We start from the raw sequence: 19,736 nt of genomic DNA on the forward strand, positions 1-19,736 counted from the left end.
TTGCAGAGATTGGAGGTATTTGCCCAACTGCGAGGTGTTATGGGATTTGAGAATTGTCTTAGGAGCACATGGTCTCCATGAATTAACGGCAGTACGAAAATAAGGTTGCGGGTTCGAAAACTATTATGTTCCGACCGATGTGAATTCGGATCTTGGTGATTTCTGTTTGGGAGAGAACGTATGTGACTAAATTATAAAAATGGGGAATAAAAATAAAGATTCTCGAAATAATACTAATACTAATAATAATAATATTCCAAGTAAATCATATCTGGATTGATTAGTGCCAAAATAAATCGGAATTGTAAAAGGGGTTATGCGTTAAACGTATTAAGAGTGGACTACCGTGTAACAGGCGAAATAAAATATTTTTTAAAATTAATAATAATAATAAACATTAAAAAAATACTTTTTTTGAAGAAGAATTTACTTTTTCTTAATTTTGGACATAATAATGATGTTGGGAGTTGAAATGAAAAATTTGAGATTTTTAACTAATAATAATAAAAATGAGAATATTTGAAGAAGGAGAAGAAGAATAATCAAAGAAGGTACTTTCATTTATTTCAGATGAAAATAAAATAAAATCGCGAAAAGTTGAAATATTAGTCCGAGGATGATTACGGGTTACGATAATTATGATCTCCACAAATAATAATAATAATAATAATAATAATAATAATAATAATAATAATAATAATAATAATAATATTTAATAAAATATTCTTTTATTTTATTTATTTTTCTTATTATTTCGGATGCTGATGATGGATGATACTAGGGAAGTCAGCTGGCGAATTAACGTAATGATGTCAATTGGTTGTAAATAATAAGTTAAGTTAATATGTGTACAATGAAGGCAAATCACTACATCTGGACCATTAGGTTAGAGTCCCTTTGTCGTATTCCTTCAACTAACGATTAGCATATCTTGGTTAGGAACCCGGGGAGAGTTTGTAGTTTCCCGGGTTGGTCTCATCTCAATTAAAGTGGAGGCGATAACATGGTCCATGTGATCGCGCCTACTTAGCCAACAGGTTATTGGTCCATGATCAAATAGGGTCATGGTGTTAACGAAGGTAAATCTGATACCTTCAGATATCAACGGTTCCACCACCCAAATGGAAGGGTGGTCAAAAGTGATAAATATTATGTAATCATTTTTCAGGAATAATTTGCCAAATTACCGGCAAATCAAGGGTCAACAGATTTTGATTGTGTGTAAAGTTTAATTTGTTTACTTAAATAAATGCTCCTTTAGCATTTGCAAGGAAACAGTTCCAGGTTCTTGTTCTTGTAGAATTCTAAACCCTTGGTGACCGTTTAAATATCCGTCCCCATTCCTAGGACGGAGCCTTCATGATTTCCCTTTGATCTGAATATATATAATTTGTGTGTTTTATGATGAGCCTTAAAGTTAAAGATTAGAGTGTCCCGTTCAACCCTGTAGTACTGATTGGATGGCGCCCTTACATTTAGTTTGAGATCTTATATCTCAAAATATTTTTTTTAATTGGGTATTAGTTGCGATGGATTCGGACCGTAACACTCCCTGAGATAAATGCTGGTTGGGACTCAGGCTTTGAGCGGGTACAATTACTATTATAATTCTTTCCTAGGGTTAGTAGTTATTTACTTTAACTCGAAATATTTGTTATCTAGTACATATGTTTAATCACAAAAGACACGTCAGTCGTTAGTCCATGAACATATTTTAAACCTAAGTTTCCGAGTTAATGAGTGTTTGCTCTAACACTTAACTACATATTTTATCTAAAAAAAGTTTAAGTCATAACAAAATACACTTCTGCAGTAGGACATTCACGAAAAATCAATATTTACTTCGTTTTTCAGTGCATGAAAAAACGAATCACTAAAATTGATTTTTAAACATTATAGAGAAATATGTTGGTAAATAATAGATCGTAAAGTTGCAGTGTTCATTACAAATTTGATTCATTTTCTCCACTGTCACTTAAATATTCTTCTAAGTCATTAAAGTTATCGCAAGGCACACCATCTAAAACTTTCCTCAACCACTCTAATTTTTCTGTAGTCATAAACATGAGCAGGGACAAAATGTCATTCTTTTTTTTACCAACTTCAGTCCAGGAGGCAACACTTTGTTTAAGTTTAAATCCTCTTTCCATTCAATAAGAGTTCTTTTCTTTGAGAAAACATTAAACAGCTGTGATTATAAGCCACTGTATGTTTCACATGATTAACAGTTGAATGTTGCCTGCAAGGAAACATCATAGTTGGCCATGAAAAAGAGCTTTGAAACCACACGCCATGTACTCTAGACTAACAACTTGACCACCATATTGAAATACTTGCCTCTAGTTCCATCTAGGATCGTCGGAGACAAACTATTTTTTTATGGATATTAAAACAGACATCGGGGATTCAGAATTCATAATGCGTGGACTGACGACTTGAGCGGGCTTAAGTCGTTAGTCCACCCATGTCCTCAATTATTATTTTGTTTCCTAGTTGAAAACTGACAAGCTGGCCTCCATGAACTAATCAAGATATCTGTTTAAATTTTCGAAAGCCATGAATAACGGCCGAAAGGATTTGCCGTGCTGACCACACGACATCTCGCAATCTGCAGGCCTTCGGGTTGAGCAGCGGTCGCTTGGTAGGCCGAGACCCTTCAAGGGCTGTAGTGCCATGGGGTTTTGTTTGGGTTTGTTTAAATTTACTTCCACAAGCAGATCTATATAATGTTTAAGAGTCTACCAAGTTTTGAATACATTGATGAGATAGTTTGTGAGAAAAAAGAATGTTTGACTGGTAGCTGGCATCTAAGGATATTCAGCGTGCAGAGTTATGTTTCAACCTAATTTTATTGCATCAAATATAACATCATCACAATAATTATACGACAAATTCCTCAGGAAAGATTAAAGATTATTTTAAGCTCAAAAATGAAAAGTGACACTGTTGTATACAAGGAACTTGGTATACAGTGACACAACATAAAGTTTATTGTTTCAATGATTTGATACAATATATATAAGAAATAAAACTGATTTCTTCTTGAAACTTGTTTGAATGCACGCAGTTAATGTTGAAATTAAATCTTAAATGTCTGAATGTCTGTTGCATATGTACAATTATACAATACGAGAGTTCTATATACACTTTTCCATCTTGAGGAGATAGTCTGTTTCACTAATAAATTGTCCTGATAGTCGAAAACTATCTTCTGTGAAATTACAAGCGTAACTTGCAGAGACAGGCAGAATGCTGGTACTAGGTTTATACTTGCAAGGAACTTGCATTAATTTATTCAAATAGCAGAATGCTAAGGTGGACGTCGGAGCACTGGTGAGGACTAAAGGGAGTAGCAGAAAGCTCTACTTGGGGCTCGACGTGGCTACGGTGATCAGGATAATGAGGCAATGTTCAGAGGTGAAACCTCACGGCCAGCAATTTGTCCACCTGTTCAAAACACGTTTTCAAGAGGAATGCCTCCGTGTCTGAATTGCGGTGTGTTCTGGTCGTCGAACATTGGGGTAGTCCTGGAGAGGGTTTTTTTTCTTCGGGGGGGGGGGCCGAAGCCCGCTCCCCCCGCGTGACCAACGACTCAATCTACATGGCCTCCGACATGCTATTATTTCTAAGAAGAAGAAAGAGACAGCAGGGAAGAGTGGGAAGTGATACAAGGAGTATCTGCCGGTTTCCGAGTCAGACTCGCTACCACGGCAAAGTTTGTGTTGGTTGGATAGTGTTAAGGTATGGTATTGAAGGGTCAGGGAAAAACCACATAGGCAGAAAAAAGAAAGAGCCTACATGTAAAACCTGACATCTTGTGATAGCACATGCAAGGATGTGGGCTGGAAAAAGATCAGAGGTTGTGTTAGTTAGGAACAGGTAACATGCACAAAACATAAACCAATTCCTCGCCATTCCATCGCCTGGGGATCAGTCTGTCTGGGCACTGCTGGGACTAGCGCGGTCCTTGCCGGCTGCGGAGCCATGCGTCAAGTACCACTAGGGCCTGTCGCACGACTCCACCTCCTTGGGGTACCTCGTACCCAGTCTCCGATCCCGGAGAATGAGGCCAAGCCCGCCGAGGCGGGGGCCTCCTGGAATGGGGTGGGTCATGGCGCCGGGCCTCCCTCCTCTCTGCCCGCGCCATGGCCCTGTAGACTGGGCAACTGCGGTGGGAGGCCGGGTGGCCCCCCGCGCAATTGGCGCACACCGGCGCCTCCTTAAGTGTTGCGCAGGCCGTGTAGTGGTGATCACCACCACAGCGGTTGCACTTCACTTGGAGTCCACAGCTAACTCTACGGTGGCCCCACCTCAGACAGCGGAAACACTGCAAGAGCTGCTGAGGGGGACGTTTGACTCTCACCTGACAGCCGCTACCCGCTGAGGTCCTCTCCTGATTGGCTCCTCGGTTGACTGCTGTCCTGGGAGCAGTCCTGGGTTGCGGCTTGGCGGTCCTCTCCTGGTGAGCCAGCGACGCCTTCTGCTTCCTGGTGCGGCGTCGTCTTCTTCTTCTTCTTCTCGGGGGTTGCTTCTCGGCGGGGGAAGAGGCCTCGTCCTGGTGGCCCTCTTCCCGGCCTGGTGACCCCAGGGTAGCTGATGGTTCCGCTGCGTCGCCGTCTTCTTCCTTCTCCTGGCTGGCGGCGGCGGCGTCGGTCGCTGCTAACGCTTGACTGCGTTCCCTGTCCTGTGGGGCGCACATCGAGGTCTGCAGCTCGACAGACGTGCTGTCAGGCTGGGCCTGGACAGCAACCTCAGAACGCCAGGGGGCGTCCTCCTCCACAGAAGTCGCACAGTCGCGACGCCAGGGGGCGTCATGCCCCACCTCCGTGGTGGCGTCGCTGGTCGCCGGCTGGGTGGCCAGGACTAGGTCGGTATTAACCGCCCTATTCCTTAGCCTCCTCGGCGTCTCCCTGGTCTTCGTCGCGGCCCTGACTGCGCCGGTGTTCATCCCTGGCACTCCGTCCCTCCCTGGTAGACGGATGACCTGGAACAGAGAAGAAAGCTCCCTCTCTGCGTCGCGCATCCGCTCCTGGTCGTGATGCCTGATGATGAGGCCTCCTGGTAGGAAGCTCTCGACGGCCATGGTTGTCGAGATGATCCTGCCTCCTCGGCGAGGGCGCCGCATTCTGTCCAGGACGAGGCCCCGTTCAGAAGTTACAGGGCGCCCCGGCCTGTAGTACACGAGCAGCGCTTCGTGCGCCGGGTCGGTGTAGCCTTCGGAGAAGAAGAAGCCGTTAGGGGGGTCACACCCGTCCCTGTAAGGCTCCGTCTCCACCTCGATCTCTGGGTCCTCCTGTGGCAGCTCCGGCTCGGGTGCCGGGGTCTCCGGCACAGGTTCCAGCGTCTGCGGCTCCGTGTTGCTCTCCGGTGTCGGTGTCATGCCGGTGAAGAGATCTCGGAGCAAGTGCCCGATCGCCACCGCCCGTTCCTGGGTCGTCATCGTATCCGCCTGGTTGTCCATCCTGGTCCTCCTGTAACAAACTCTGAAAGAGAAAGAGCGAGCACTGAGAAGTGCTCAGCTCAGACAATGCTCTTTCGAAGATGTACTAACAAGTACAGCTGCCTGACTAGTACTGGGAAAGTACAGAGCGCCTGGCAAGGAGAGAGAGAGCGAGCGGGAGGAACACGTCCTTCCACTACGGCTGTCGAACTCGTCCTTGTCCTGGAGAGGCTCGGAACGAAGCTCCTTATACTGTATATCGCTGGCTGACGTCATCGGTGAGCGTGCCAGGCGCAATGAAGACACCTCGTAGCTGCTAGAAACTTCGGTGCTACGGTAGGTTGCGGAGCTTGTAGGCGCAGAGCTTGCGATGCGGAGAACACACACAACAGACACTTTTGAGCCTATCATACTTCCCGGTGAGCATAACCCTCCAGAGTTGGTTTTTCCCTCGGATCCCATCTCTACCGCCTCAAGGGAAGTTTCCTGGAGCGTGAGACTTGGTTTGGGGGATACAACTTGTAAGGAAGACCAGTACTTCGCCCAGGCCGTCTCACCTACTATGCTGAACAGAGGCCCTGTGAGGGGAAGGGAAGTACGGAGCCCTAGACAAAGAAAAGTGAAGGAAGCGGTCGTGTCCTTATGTTAGGTACCATCCCGGTATTTGCCTGAAAGAGAAGTAGAAAATCACGGAAAACCACTTCCAGGATGCCTGAGGTGGACTCGAACACCCCCATACTCAGTTGACCTCCCGAGGCTGAGTGGATCCCGTTCCAGCCCTCGTACCACTTTTCAAATTTCGTGGCAGAGCCGGGAATCGAACCCGGACCTCCGGGCCTCTGGGGGTGGTAGCAAATCACACTAACCACTGCACCACAGGGGCGGACTATTATTATTGTTACTATTTTTCTTATTATTACTATTATTATTTTCACAAACACTGAGTCTCATATGTATAATTATTGTACTGTAGATAAATGAGGTTATCCAACGAATCAATACAGTACTTTAGTTATTTTAATCTGTAATAACCCCTCAATGGGGGTATATGCATATGTGAATATATTTATTCATAAATCCAGCCAAGGGAAATCCAAAGTATCGGCGACACCGAGTACTTACAAACAGTAGGGAATAAATTTACGCGATGAGAAAAATGCCAAATTGAGAATTGAGGCCGTGGTAAAAGGGCTTCTCCTAATAAACATTCCAGAGTAAGCGCAGATAGCGCAGTGGAAACTATGCTAGATAATTTTCAAAAAATATTAAAAGAAAACGGCAGGAGAAATAAGGGACATGACAGGTGAAAATTAGATGAGAAACCAAGATAAAAATTTGGAAATATATATATATTAGAAAAATCAAATCAAACTTTTACAATATTAGAAGAATAGAAGTCAGTACAAATACGGAATTTTCCCAACCAGAAATAATACAAATAGTTACATTAAGAGTAAAATATTCAAAAAAATGGAAGCAAATAAAAGAAGGGGCCAGGAGAGGAAAGGGATGGAGAAAAAGGGGATGAATACAGTTTAAAGAAAAATGTTGAACAACGAGAATAAGAAAGAATGTTCGCAGTTACCAGATTGAAGTATACCAACATGAAGTCTACTAAGCAAAGTCTAATGTCATGTGAAAGTTGCCACCTCTTCAATTAACACCCGAAATAGGCACAAATAAAGATTGTCCTACTGGCTTAAGTCACTGTATACAATAATGAAACAGTCTCCAAGTGTACCAAAACATACATGGTGAAGCATTAACCACAAGTGTGTAGAGGAGTCGCAGAGTTGCGGATATACCACACGCACATTTTGAAAGCAAACAGTCACTGGATAGTCAATAGAGGCTTTGAAATTGAAAATGCAAGTAAAATCTCGGCCTGGAAATGCACTGCTCCCAGTCAAAATTTGCAAATAAAATAGCTCCAAATGCAACACAGCATTATTTACAATAAGGACATTTTTAGTTTGTCATACCTCATCTTGAACCAAGTAGTTCTGCCCAAAAATGGAGAGTCCAGGGCACATGTCGCTAAAGACGGAGATGATGTTAAAGGTTCCTCCCTCCACACAGGCCAAAGTCCATCTCAACACATTCAGAGGAAGGCCGGGTATTTATAGTGTGGAATAATGAGACATATGTCTGGAATATTCCAGAAGTTAGTGGAGCATGCGTGACAAAGCGGACGATGTCACATGACGTCAGGCAGCGAAAGGGAGGTTAGTTTATCGTCGGTCGGAAAGGTGGATAAGGCAGAGTTCGTGCAAGGTATGATGTGTGCAAATCCACATAAGTATATAAATTCCAGTTGAAGAGAAAATGTGGTGTGTATCCAGATGAAGGTAAGTCCATATTAATTGTAGAAAAAGGTTATGTGCGTGGCGAGGTTGATAACAGTAGTTGCCGGTGAGGTGAAGAGTCCGTTACATCATCCGCCGGGCACCAGAAAAAAATCCAAAGGATTTTTTTTTTTTTTTGTAGTTGTTGAAGCAGCTGGAGATAAATGAAGACGGCTGGTGGAAGACGAGAAGCGGAAGATACAGTTGAATGGCGACGGCGAGGCGGCCCCAGAAACAGCAATGGAGGGCCCTTCCATGAGCTGGAGCGGGGGTCGATAGCAGCCGCAACGGTATATCAAAGAGAAAAAATACTGCAAAACAAAACAAGAGGCGGCAGAAAACTGTCCAAACACAATAAACATGCCTAAATAGAGAAATAGAAAATAGAAAAAGGTAGAGGAGGAAAGGAAACAAGAAAAGGGCTAACGCGTTAGCAAAGGGAAAGGGTAAGGAGAAAAGGGTAGTGATGAATTAACATAGAAATATAAATATAAATATCACAAATGACAAGAAAATTTAAAGAATTTAAAAACAATTACAAAAGAGAAAAATAAAATGGTTGGGAAGTTGTATGTACACTCCCATTACAACCTGTGCCAATTGGCTGGGAGGGAGACTGGAGAAACCTGTGTGGAGGGAGAAAAAAAAGGAAATTCCATAAAGGGAAAGAAAAGAATGGGGGATGAGGCAGACAAACAAAGAAAAAGAAAGGAACAAAAAAAATAAATAACACTGGGAGCAATAGACATTACCAGACCAGATGGAGAATAGAGAAAAAAAAAAGCAGAAAGAAGAGGAGGTAATAACAAGAAAAGAAAAACACAGGGCAAAAGAAAAGAAAATCAAGATATGAAAGTTTTTAAGAATGAAAGCGCTTGAGCTGATTTAGATGAAGTTTTTTAGTATCAAACAAATCAGTAGTAGATTGCAAATATACAGTGACAGGAGTAGGGAAAGACAAAATACGGTATGGTCCAAGCCATCGAGGAGCAAGTTTGGCAGAAGTGGCATTAATTGCCGAGCTGTGTGGATGATTAGCAACGAGGACTAAATCACCAATTTTAAAAGTGGATGGCTTATGACGAGCATTATAAGCTTTTTTGTGGACCTGTTGAGCTTTTAACAATTGATCAAAGGCGTCTTTCCAGAGTGATGAAGAGGATGGCTGATCAGAAGATTCAAGGAGGTTGTGCAGATCCCAGGTTAGAGAAAGAGGAGTTTGAAGATCACGACCAAGAAAAAGCTTAGCCGGAGTCTGAGCAGTAGAACTATTGATACTAGAATTAAAGGCTAACGCCAAAGAAGAAAGATGAGAATCCCAGTCTTTCTGGAAAGAACTATGAAATATAGATAAAGCAACTTTGAGATTACGGTGATACCTTTCCACGGTGTTGGACTGAGGGTGGTAGGGAGAAGTCAAGATACGCTTGATACCCAGCTGAAAGCACATATTAAAAAAAACACTTGAAGTAAAAATAGAAGCATTATCAGAAACGATATTAGCAGGCAAACCGGTAATAGGAAAGATTTGTTCAGTGAGTAAATTAATGATGATCTTAGTAGAGAATTTCCGTAAGGGTCGAAGGACTACAAATTTTGAGAAGGCATCCAACAAGGTAAAAATGTACAAGTTGCCACGAGAAGAACGAACTATGGGTCCAACTAGATCAATGAAAAAGGTTTGGGCAGGATGAGTGGGTGGCAGGGCAGAATGAAGACCAGCAGACTTTATGTTTAAAGGTTTAGATGTTTGACACAATTCACAAGTTTGAACAAAAGTGCGAATAGATTTGCGCATTTGAGGCCAAAAGAAAAGAGAGGCAATACGGTTGTACGTTTTAGTGATGCCTAGATGCCCGCCCACAGGGGAGGAATGATAATATTGTAAAATCATGGGTTGAAGAGCCTGAGGAAGCACCACTTTAGGAGAAGCTTTCTTAGTGGGTTTGTAAACCAAGAGATCTTTAAAAATAGTAAAGGGACCCTGATAAGAGGGATCAGAGATGGATTGTTTGAGTTGGATGCAGAACTGATCGGTGAGCTGATGCGACTGACAGGATTGAAAGGAAAGAGGAAAGTCTGTTAACGAAAGAACCGCATGAATGGAGGAAGATGAAGGCATCATAGAAAGATTCGGGGGTAAATCGTCAGTAGTACTTGACTGAGGAGTGGAAGTGTCAAATAAGCGACTAAGAGCGTCAGCTACAGAATTCTCAGTGCTAGAAATAAATTTAAGGGAAAACTTAAATCTGGACAATCGCATGAGCCAACGGCCAGTTCCACCAATTTTAGGTGCGTTATGTAACAACCATGAGAGAGCCTGATTATCTGTCTTGACAAGAAATTCTTTATGTTCCAAATACTCTGCAAAGTGTTCAATGGAATTTAATAAAGCCAAGGCTTCACGCTCGAAGATAGAATATTTTCTCTCAGTAGGAGAAAGAAGTCGACTGAAATAGGCGATAGGTAGAGGAACATCATTAACAACCTGAGTTAGAACACCAGCCACAGCAAGATTGGAAGCATCAGTATGTATTTCAAAAGGTAGGGAGAAATCAGGAAATTGAAGAATGGGAGCATGCATCAAAAGAGACTTAAGCTGAAGAAAGGCGTCCTGTTGAGATTGAGTCCAAATGAAAGGGACGTTTTTACGTTTCAGATAATTGAGAGGCTCAGCAATGTGAGAAAAGTTAGGAATGAACCGGTGGTAGAAAGAAACCATGCCTAAAAAGGTGCGTGTTTGTTTGAGATTTTTGGGAGGTGGAATATTAGAGATAGCCGAAGTACGTTCGGGATCGACAGCTACTCCCTGAGATGACACAATGTGACCTAAGAACTTTATAGAAGTTTGAGCTAGAGAAATTTTAGAGGGGTTAACTGTCAGACCAATAGAACGTAGTCTGGAAAGAACTTGGTGTAGATGCGACATGTGGGACTCAAAATCTGGGCTAAAGATTAAAAGGTCATCAATATAAGGATAGAGAAATTTGTACTTGAAATCTGAGAATAAGGAATCCACTAATCTCTGCATGATTTGTGACCCCAAGTTCAATCCAAAAGGAACTTTTGTGAACTGAAAGAGGCCATTTGGGGTGATGAAAGCAGTAAGGCGACTGCTCCGAGAGTCCAAGGGGATTTGGTAGTAAGCAGAATTGAGATCTAAAAGAGAAAAATATTTAGCTTTAGAAAAAAAGTGGAAAGCGTTTTGCATTTTAGGAATAGGATAGGAGTCATAGAAGATTTTGGAGTTTAATTTACGGTAATCAACTACCAGGCGCGAAGAACCATCAGGCTTGTCGACAAGAAAGGCCGGAGAGGCATAATTGGAAGAAGATGGGACAATGGTACCATCCAGAAGCATTTTGTCAATAATGTCATCCATTTTGGCCATCCGAGGAGGGCTAAGATGGTAAGGAGACGAACGAACAGGTGTTTCATCAAGTAAATCAATGTGAGCCTGATAATTAACAACGGAGCCTAAAGTATCTGTGATAACATCGGCAAATTCAGATTTCAAGGCCTCAATTGCATCTAGTTGGGGAGCAGTGGCATAAATATGCTGATGACTGAATACATGGTTCATAGGGAAATCGAGGGGGTCTACCAAAGGGATTTGAACATGCGGATTGAAAAAGAAAGAGATAGAGGCCATAGCAGTATTATAAATAAGGCCAGTATGAGCAAAAAAATCATATCCCAGAATAACAGGAAGTGAACAATTATTAACCACTTGAAATTCAAACGGCCAAGAAAATTGGGAAATTTTAACATTAAGTTTTAGGTGACCCATGATTTCAAGAGTGTGCTGAGATATGGAAAGACATCTGATGGTAGAAGGGCGCAATTGAAGATGCGGATGCGTTTGTAAAAGTTGCTGAAAAAAGGAGAAACTGATGAGGGAAATTGCAGAACCTGAGTCTAAGAAGGCTAAGGAGGGAATGTTATGTAACTGTACAAGAGTATACGACTGTGATTTAGTAGCAGGCGAGAAAGTTGAGGAAACATAAGGCAGATTTTGCCCAAGAGGTCGTGAGCTGCCTACTGACGACGGGAATTGAAGTTTCCCAAGGTAGAATTGGTACAATTTCGTGCAAGGTGCCCCATAGCCTGACACCGATAACAGCGAAGGCGAGAAATATCACTCTGAGAAGGTGAACGAGTGGTAGAAGGCATGCGAGTTGTTGATGTGTTAAACTGGGGAGGTGGGGTAGACGAATAATAAGAAAAATTGCTACGGGTATTTAGAATATCTAGTTGAGCAATGTGGTAAAGCTGAGGAATAGTAGTGGGTGGCGTAAAGGGATTGATGATTTGGCGGAAAGCTGGAGAGGCATAAAATCGAATAAGAGAAATAATTTCCTGGGGATGTTGAGCAATAGCTAACACATCAGAATAGCCAATAATGGAGTCAAGATAATCGTAAGCTGATTCCTCTGGACGTTGATGACGTCTGATATATTTGTTACTCAGCTGTTGTCTAATTTCATAAGGCAGAAAATAAGTATGTAAAACCGAGCGAAAATGAGCCCAATCATGAGAAGACTTCATATACTGGAGCCAAAAATTACTAAGATGACCAGAGGTTTTTGGATAAAGCAACGAAAGCAATTGGGAAAATGGAGCCAAGTCCGTCTGTAGAAATTTGCGAACTAAAAAAAGCCACTGTGTCAAAGTATCAGGATCAGTAGACTGAATGAGGGGTACCTGATCGAGACATTTAGTCAAAATATGGAAATTAAGTGGTTGATGTGAAGAAGGGGTGTGATGATATGGAGATTCATAAAAATATTGCTGAGAAGGGGATGGTGGTGGAGTGCGCAAATCGGGAGAATAATGCTGTGCTGGTTGAGTTTTATGGGGAGAAGGCGGAGGTGCTTGATTAAGTGGAAGTTTGGATTCGGCAGTAAAAAGAGAAAGATCAGGATAGAGAGGGGTGTTAGGTTGAGGCGGGGTTGGTAAAGGTTCAGAGGATGAACTAGAAGAAACAGTAGTAGTAAGAGTACTAGACGTGGAAGTAAGATCAGAATTACAAGGGAGAAAAGGATTATAAGACATATTAGTAAAAGGATTTGGATCCGAAAAATTGAAATGGGGATCAAACGAAATGTCTGAAGTGTCTGAAGTATAAGGAGAAAAATTATCAGAAAAATAAGCCATGTTGAAAGAGATGACAAAAAGAAAAGCAAAGTCTAGCGAGGAAAACCACTAAACCTCAGAAGAAAGAAACAAAAGAACTAAGGCAGTAACAGAGTGAAGATTTAGAGTGGTAGTAAACTGCGACTTTATACTCTGCTACCATGTGTAATAACCCCTCAATGGGGGTATATGCATATGTGAATATATTTATTCATAAATCCAGCCAAGGGAAATCCAAAGTATCGGCGACACCGAGTACTTACAAACAGTAGGGAATAAATTTACGCGATGAGAAAAATGCCAAATTGAGAATTGAGGCCGTGGTAAAAGGGCTTCTCCTAATAAACATTCCAGAGTAAGCGCAGATAGCGCAGTGGAAACTATGCTAGATAATTTTCAAAAAATATTAAAAGAAAACGGCAGGAGAAATAAGGGACATGACAGGTGAAAATTAGATGAGAAACCAAGATAAAAATTTGGAAATATATATATATTAGAAAAATCAAATCAAACTTTTACAATATTAGAAGAATAGAAGTCAGTACAAATACGGAATTTTCCCAACCAGAAATAATACAAATAGTTACATTAAGAGTAAAATATTCAAAAAAATGGAAGCAAATAAAAGAAGGGGCCAGGAGAGGAAAGGGATGGAGAAAAAGGGGATGAATACAGTTTAAAGAAAAATGTTGAACAACGAGAATAAGAAAGAATGTTCGCAGTTACCAGATTGAAGTATACCAACATGAAGTCTACTAAGCAAAGTCTAATGTCATGTGAAAGTTGCCACCTCTTCAATTAACACCCGAAATAGGCACAAATAAAGATTGTCCTACTGGCTTAAGTCACTGTATACAATAATGAAACAGTCTCCAAGTGTACCAAAACATACATGGTGAAGCATTAACCACAAGTGTGTAGAGGAGTCGCAGAGTTGCGGATATACCACACGCACATTTTGAAAGCAAACAGTCACTGGATAGTCAATAGAGGCTTTGAAATTGAAAATGCAAGTAAAATCTCGGCCTGGAAATGCACTGCTCCCAGTCAAAATTTGCAAATAAAATAGCTCCAAATGCAACACAGCATTATTTACAATAAGGACATTTTTAGTTTGTCATACCTCATCTTGAACCAAGTAGTTCTGCCCAAAAATGGAGAGTCCAGGGCACATGTCGCTAAAGACGGAGATGATGTTAAAGGTTCCTCCCTCCACACAGGCCAAAGTCCATCTCAACACATTCAGAGGAAGGCCGGGTATTTATAGTGTGGAATAATGAGACATATGTCTGGAATATTCCAGAAGTTAGTGGAGCATGCGTGACAAAGCGGACGATGTCACATGACGTCAGGCAGCGAAAGGGAGGTTAGTTTATCGTCGGTCGGAAAGGTGGATAAGGCAGAGTTCGTGCAAGGTATGATGTGTGCAAATCCACATAAGTATATAAATTCCAGTTGAAGAGAAAATGTGGTGTGTATCCAGATGAAGGTAAGTCCATATTAATTGTAGAAAAAGGTTATGTGCGTGGCGAGGTTGATAACAGTAGTTGCCGGTGAGGTGAAGAGTCCGTTACAAATCGCGGTACTAGTTTCTGCCTGTTGATATTAGACCTTCATCAGCCATAAGGTCTTAAAACATTTAAAAATCTAATTGGCCATACATATAACAAAAATAGATAGCATGATACTTGAAAATAGTTCTAATCTAATATTCAGTATACACTAAAATAAGTCACTGTCTTGAGTATGTACCACAGATCTTGAACATTTTTATGATCTGTTGGTATACTTCAATAAATATAAATGACTCTCTTGAAGATCTATAAATAATTTATTGAACACTTGTATAAAAATAACAATTGGTGGAAAATTAAAAGAGAATACAGTAGACTGATGTTAAATTAGATCTTAGTTGATTATTTTATTAAGCAAAGGTAAATAGGTTGCATAGCAACATCAAAGAATAGAATATTTAAATTATATTTTAAGTTGTTAAAATGCAGGATGAAAAATGGATTAAGCAATGGTGAGAGTTGTCTGTCTGTCTGTCTGTCTGTCTGTCTGTCTGTCTGTCTGTCTGTCTGTCTGTCTGTCTGTCTGTCTGTCTGTCTGTCTGTCTGTCTGTCTGTTAGGTTATCAGCCCAGAGGCTGGTTGGATCCTCAAATAGTACCACCAAAGGTTATACGTATATAAGGAAACCCCAAAAACCAATGGCAGCACCAAAATGAGGCGAACTAGGCAAGATGAGTGGTGAGGTAGTTTGCCATTGCTTTCCTCACTGGGTCAGAAAGCACTATTGCAGCACGACTGACCCTATGAGCAGCACCTTTCATAACACTCAGATGCAGTAGTCATGCTCTGAATGTCATTACTCAGCACTACCCATACTCCAGCAACTTCCATATTGTCACAGCCATGTATGTTGACTGGGACTTCGGTGGAAGCTACACTTTACTCTGGCCTGTGCCAAGAGATGGATACAAAAGTACTGTATCCATCAAGAAATGACAGCAGGCAGAGGTGAAAATTATATGATTAAAGAATGAATAGACTAATCAATGTGTTTGTTTCTTCAATTTCTAGTGGATCTTCTTGTAACAACCTGCTGAATTGATTTTCTGTTCTCTTCTGTGAGACAGTCATCTGTTATGCTATCATGATGAGAGATAAGGGAATAGAGGGAGGGGGGGAGGATGGATACACTATGTGGTATGGGAAAGTTTAAGACGTATGAACTAGAGATGTTGTTCTAGTATCTGTTGGCTAAGAGCGGGATTGTTGTATCATATAAAATATTACTTTTTTCATTTAAATCATGATTATTAATTTTATATTTTACATCCTTAAGACAGTGACTTATTTTAGCTTATACTGAATATTAGATCAGAACTATTTTCAAGTATTATGCTACCTATTTTTATTATATGTAGGCTCTGGCCAATTAGTTTCTCTGAGTGGTTTTAAGATCTTATGGCTGATGATGGCCTAATATAAATAGGCCAAAACTAGTACCATGATAAAAATAAGTTGAAGTACTAATTTTATATTTCATTGATTAGGTGGATTACCTCATTTATCGACAATAATTATATTGTCATCAATACGAAACATGAATATTATAAACTTTGATCCCACATGTGTTACAACACTATCCAGAGGAACAAGCCCAGGTATGATTTATTCATAGTGGAGCATTATTTAGACGATAATATATTGCTTCGTATTTGACATATTAGTACAGTATTACGGCTTCAAAAGTCAACTATTATACGAAGCATGACGGGGGATATGTTCTCTCGAGAGTCAGGGGAATAGAACAAAGGCAGCAAAAGGAATCGCGCAGAGGAAGAAGTGCCAGTAAGCATACAGGATAATACCTCTACTTCCACCCTCCTACCTAAACAAACAAGGGACACGAACCCGTAAATTTTCATGTGCGAATGTGCGCGATAGCTTTTAAGTGCATGGCTTGGATTTAATTAGTAATTTGCATTCATAGCCTGGAATCCCATCATACAGTCAACCTCCTGCATTTAATATCCCCCTCCCACCTTGACGCTCATCCCCCCCCCGCACCTCCCGCACCTTTAGCCCTTTCTGGGTTAGCCCTCGCGGGGGAAAGAATGTTCATAACATATTGTATACACGACCCACTTCTTTACAAATGACAGACATGTGCTGACGTGGAAGTGGTGTCACATACCTGCAGCCTGCTGAGACCAGCTCGTCTTTTGAGAGAATTTGGAGATAACGGCAATATTTCTCCAAATGTGGATGCAGTGGATGGCAACTGCTTCTAAAATGTCTATTTTCTTTAGTCGGCAAACGAAGTTGTTTATTCGGGCTGAGTGGCGCAGACGGAAGGGCGCTGGCTACCCTTCTGACGTCAACATAGCGGGTGCTATGGTGCTTAAATATGTCAGCCTCGTGTCAGTAATTCAGAGAATCATAAAAGAACTCCCACGGAACCAAATTGTAGCACCTCGAAGTCTCCGAAAACCGTAAAACCAATAATATTATTTATAAGGTTCTTGTCCAGCTCTTTGGCAGAATGGTCAGAAGACTGGCCTTTGATTCAGGGGCCTTGGGTTCGATTTCCGATCAAAAATTAAATTTTGGACTACATTTATCGTGTACAGTCTTTTGATAGATATAATATTGAACCCTTTAGGTCCATATTGAGGGATACCTACCTTCCTTACCTATCAGCAAAGCTCATGAGATCTGTCTCTTGGGTCGTTTCGGGTTCTTCGTCACTTGCTGAGGTAAAGGTAGGGTTCATTAATTCTAATCTATCTACTGGAATGAAAGGTCTATTTAAAATATTCCTATTTATTCAGGGAAATGAAGTAATTTACTTTGTCAACGATGTCATAGTCAATTGTGTCCACTGGACACCACAATCATTTTTACATAAATGTCAGAACACTGGTGTGAGACTTTAACGTAACTGCCTGATGGGCAATCTTACTAGAAACCATTATCTCAATTATTAATCATTTAAGAAAGGAAAGTCTGGAAATCCTTAAATTCGGCTTCCATGTGAGACCACATGTGCCATCATAGTGATTCGTTATGGTCCAGCCCTCGTAACACGAACTCTGGACTCTGAGTATAATTAAGGCCGTCCAATCGGTGTGTGCCACACAGTGGTTCTACGGCATGGACCCTTAATTGAATCGATGTGACCTGCGTCTATGTCATGGACCGACATCTAATCTTCTAAGTTACTTTAAAGTCATTGTGGATGATGACCGCAAGGAAATGATGCTACAATGGCATATGGCCCTAATCTAAGTCACTGAGGTTGATGACCCCCTGACCATCCAAGTTTCTAAGCTGAAGGCTAAACACAATTAAGTTACATCGGTTGATGACCAAAGTTCCACTTTACTTATCCCCAGCACATTCACTGCTCAATCAATCAAAGTTCAATAATTACAACAACAGCAATGCTCACAAACTTTGTGGCAGTAAAATCCATTTCCTTCGGATATGTCCCTTTAATCTTTACTTTATTTTTAATATTCCCCAGACAACAAACTAAAATTTCCAGAATGCATCTCCAAGTTATTCGCTTGATTAACGTTATTTCAAAATGCGGTTTCACTGAATTTAATAATTTAATAAATTTAAATGATTTAACGAAATATTAACAAACAACAAATTTTATCTCCGCGGACTCTGGTTTCCTCACAAATTTCTACGCAGCTGTGATGTAAAATTCAATATTGCGATGTTTATCTGGCTGGAAAAGAATTTGTTACATCATTCATGTCCAGCTATATATATCCCATCTCGTGATATCACACTTTAAAATTCAATATAATCCTAACCGTTATTAACACTTGGATATCCTAATAATCTACGTACAACCCAAGCAACTCGCCATATAATTACGATGTCATATCTCGTCATTACCATTATGAAATTTTGCATACCTCTCACAGACAAATCGATCATCACGACCATCGCTCTATATTTTGGACAACCCTGAAATTGGGTTACTCTGTTCCTTATACTCAAAGTTCATGGTTTCAAATGTTCATTACGTCCCCAATTACAGTACTTCACAATACTTAGATCATTACCGGCTATGAAATTTCAACTAAATCCAGCATTTAACGTTTCCCTGGCCGAGAATACAGTCTCAATACCAAGCCTGTCCCGTTAGATAGCTGAGGTGTCTCACCCCCCTCGCTCGCTTGGCAGTTACAGGAACCACCTGGTTTATTCACAGTTGACTGACTTCTCAAATGTTCCCTTTAAACTCTGCCGACATAATTAAACAAATACGATATTCTAACCAACAAAATGCACAGATTATGCTTCAAGATGCCCACACTAATTATACGCGTCGCCAATTATACCGCTATGGATTTCTATGAATTTATTTCCATTCTCAACATTATAAAATATTCCTCGGGCTATCATATCCCGGCTTCAATGACAGGACTCTAACCTGATTCGCACATCTCATCTCAACTCATATAAAACATTCCTCGGGCTTCAGTGTCCCGGCTTCAATGACAGGTCCAACCTGTTTCGCAAAACTAACCTCTGTTTCCCAGCTCCACAATTATCATCGACCAAGAACTGGAATAAAATCCCCACTAGAAATACCGACGTCTAATATCGCACAATGCATTAATCATGAATAACTTCGCATAAATTATATCGTATTTAATAACTTGATTTTTACGAGAAATGACTGAAACATTCTACTAGATCTTTTTATTGTCAGTCAGACACAGTTTAAAATGGGCATAGAAAAACGTTTCTCTCCGTGACCAAATTCATCTCCCTTGGCTCTCACCCGACAGCGCGCTTCCTCTCGATTGAAAATGAGTAACCATGGATTATTATTATTAACGTCAAATTGCAGTCAGAAGAATTTTACGTCGAATGAACATCTTACTTTGACATCACAAAATATAGGCAGTACACTCACACGGATGACGATCTACATTGGACGTGATATCACTTCGGAACCCTATTCAATAACTTTTTACAACATTATACGGCCCTCGCAAGACTTCAAAAATTTATCCAAGTGGAAAATAAAACAAATGACTCTTTTAGTCGTACTCTCACATTTACAAAACTTAGTAGGGCGACCACTGCGTCGTATATCCCCATTCAAATACACTTTAAGAAATCACGAGACGAGATATAAGAGGCAGTAAGATGGGAAGTCACCTACCTCATGTCTTCATGCCAGTATTCGTCTTAGGGCTCACCTGCGACCCTGGCATTTTATTTAGCCATTTTTACATTCATGGCTTCACAATTTATAATTATTTCTTCAGGTTTC

Source organism: Anabrus simplex, chromosome 5 (genome assembly GCF_040414725.1).
Source record: "Anabrus simplex isolate iqAnaSimp1 chromosome 5, ASM4041472v1, whole genome shotgun sequence".
NCBI lineage: Eukaryota > Metazoa > Arthropoda > Insecta > Orthoptera > Tettigoniidae > Anabrus > Anabrus simplex.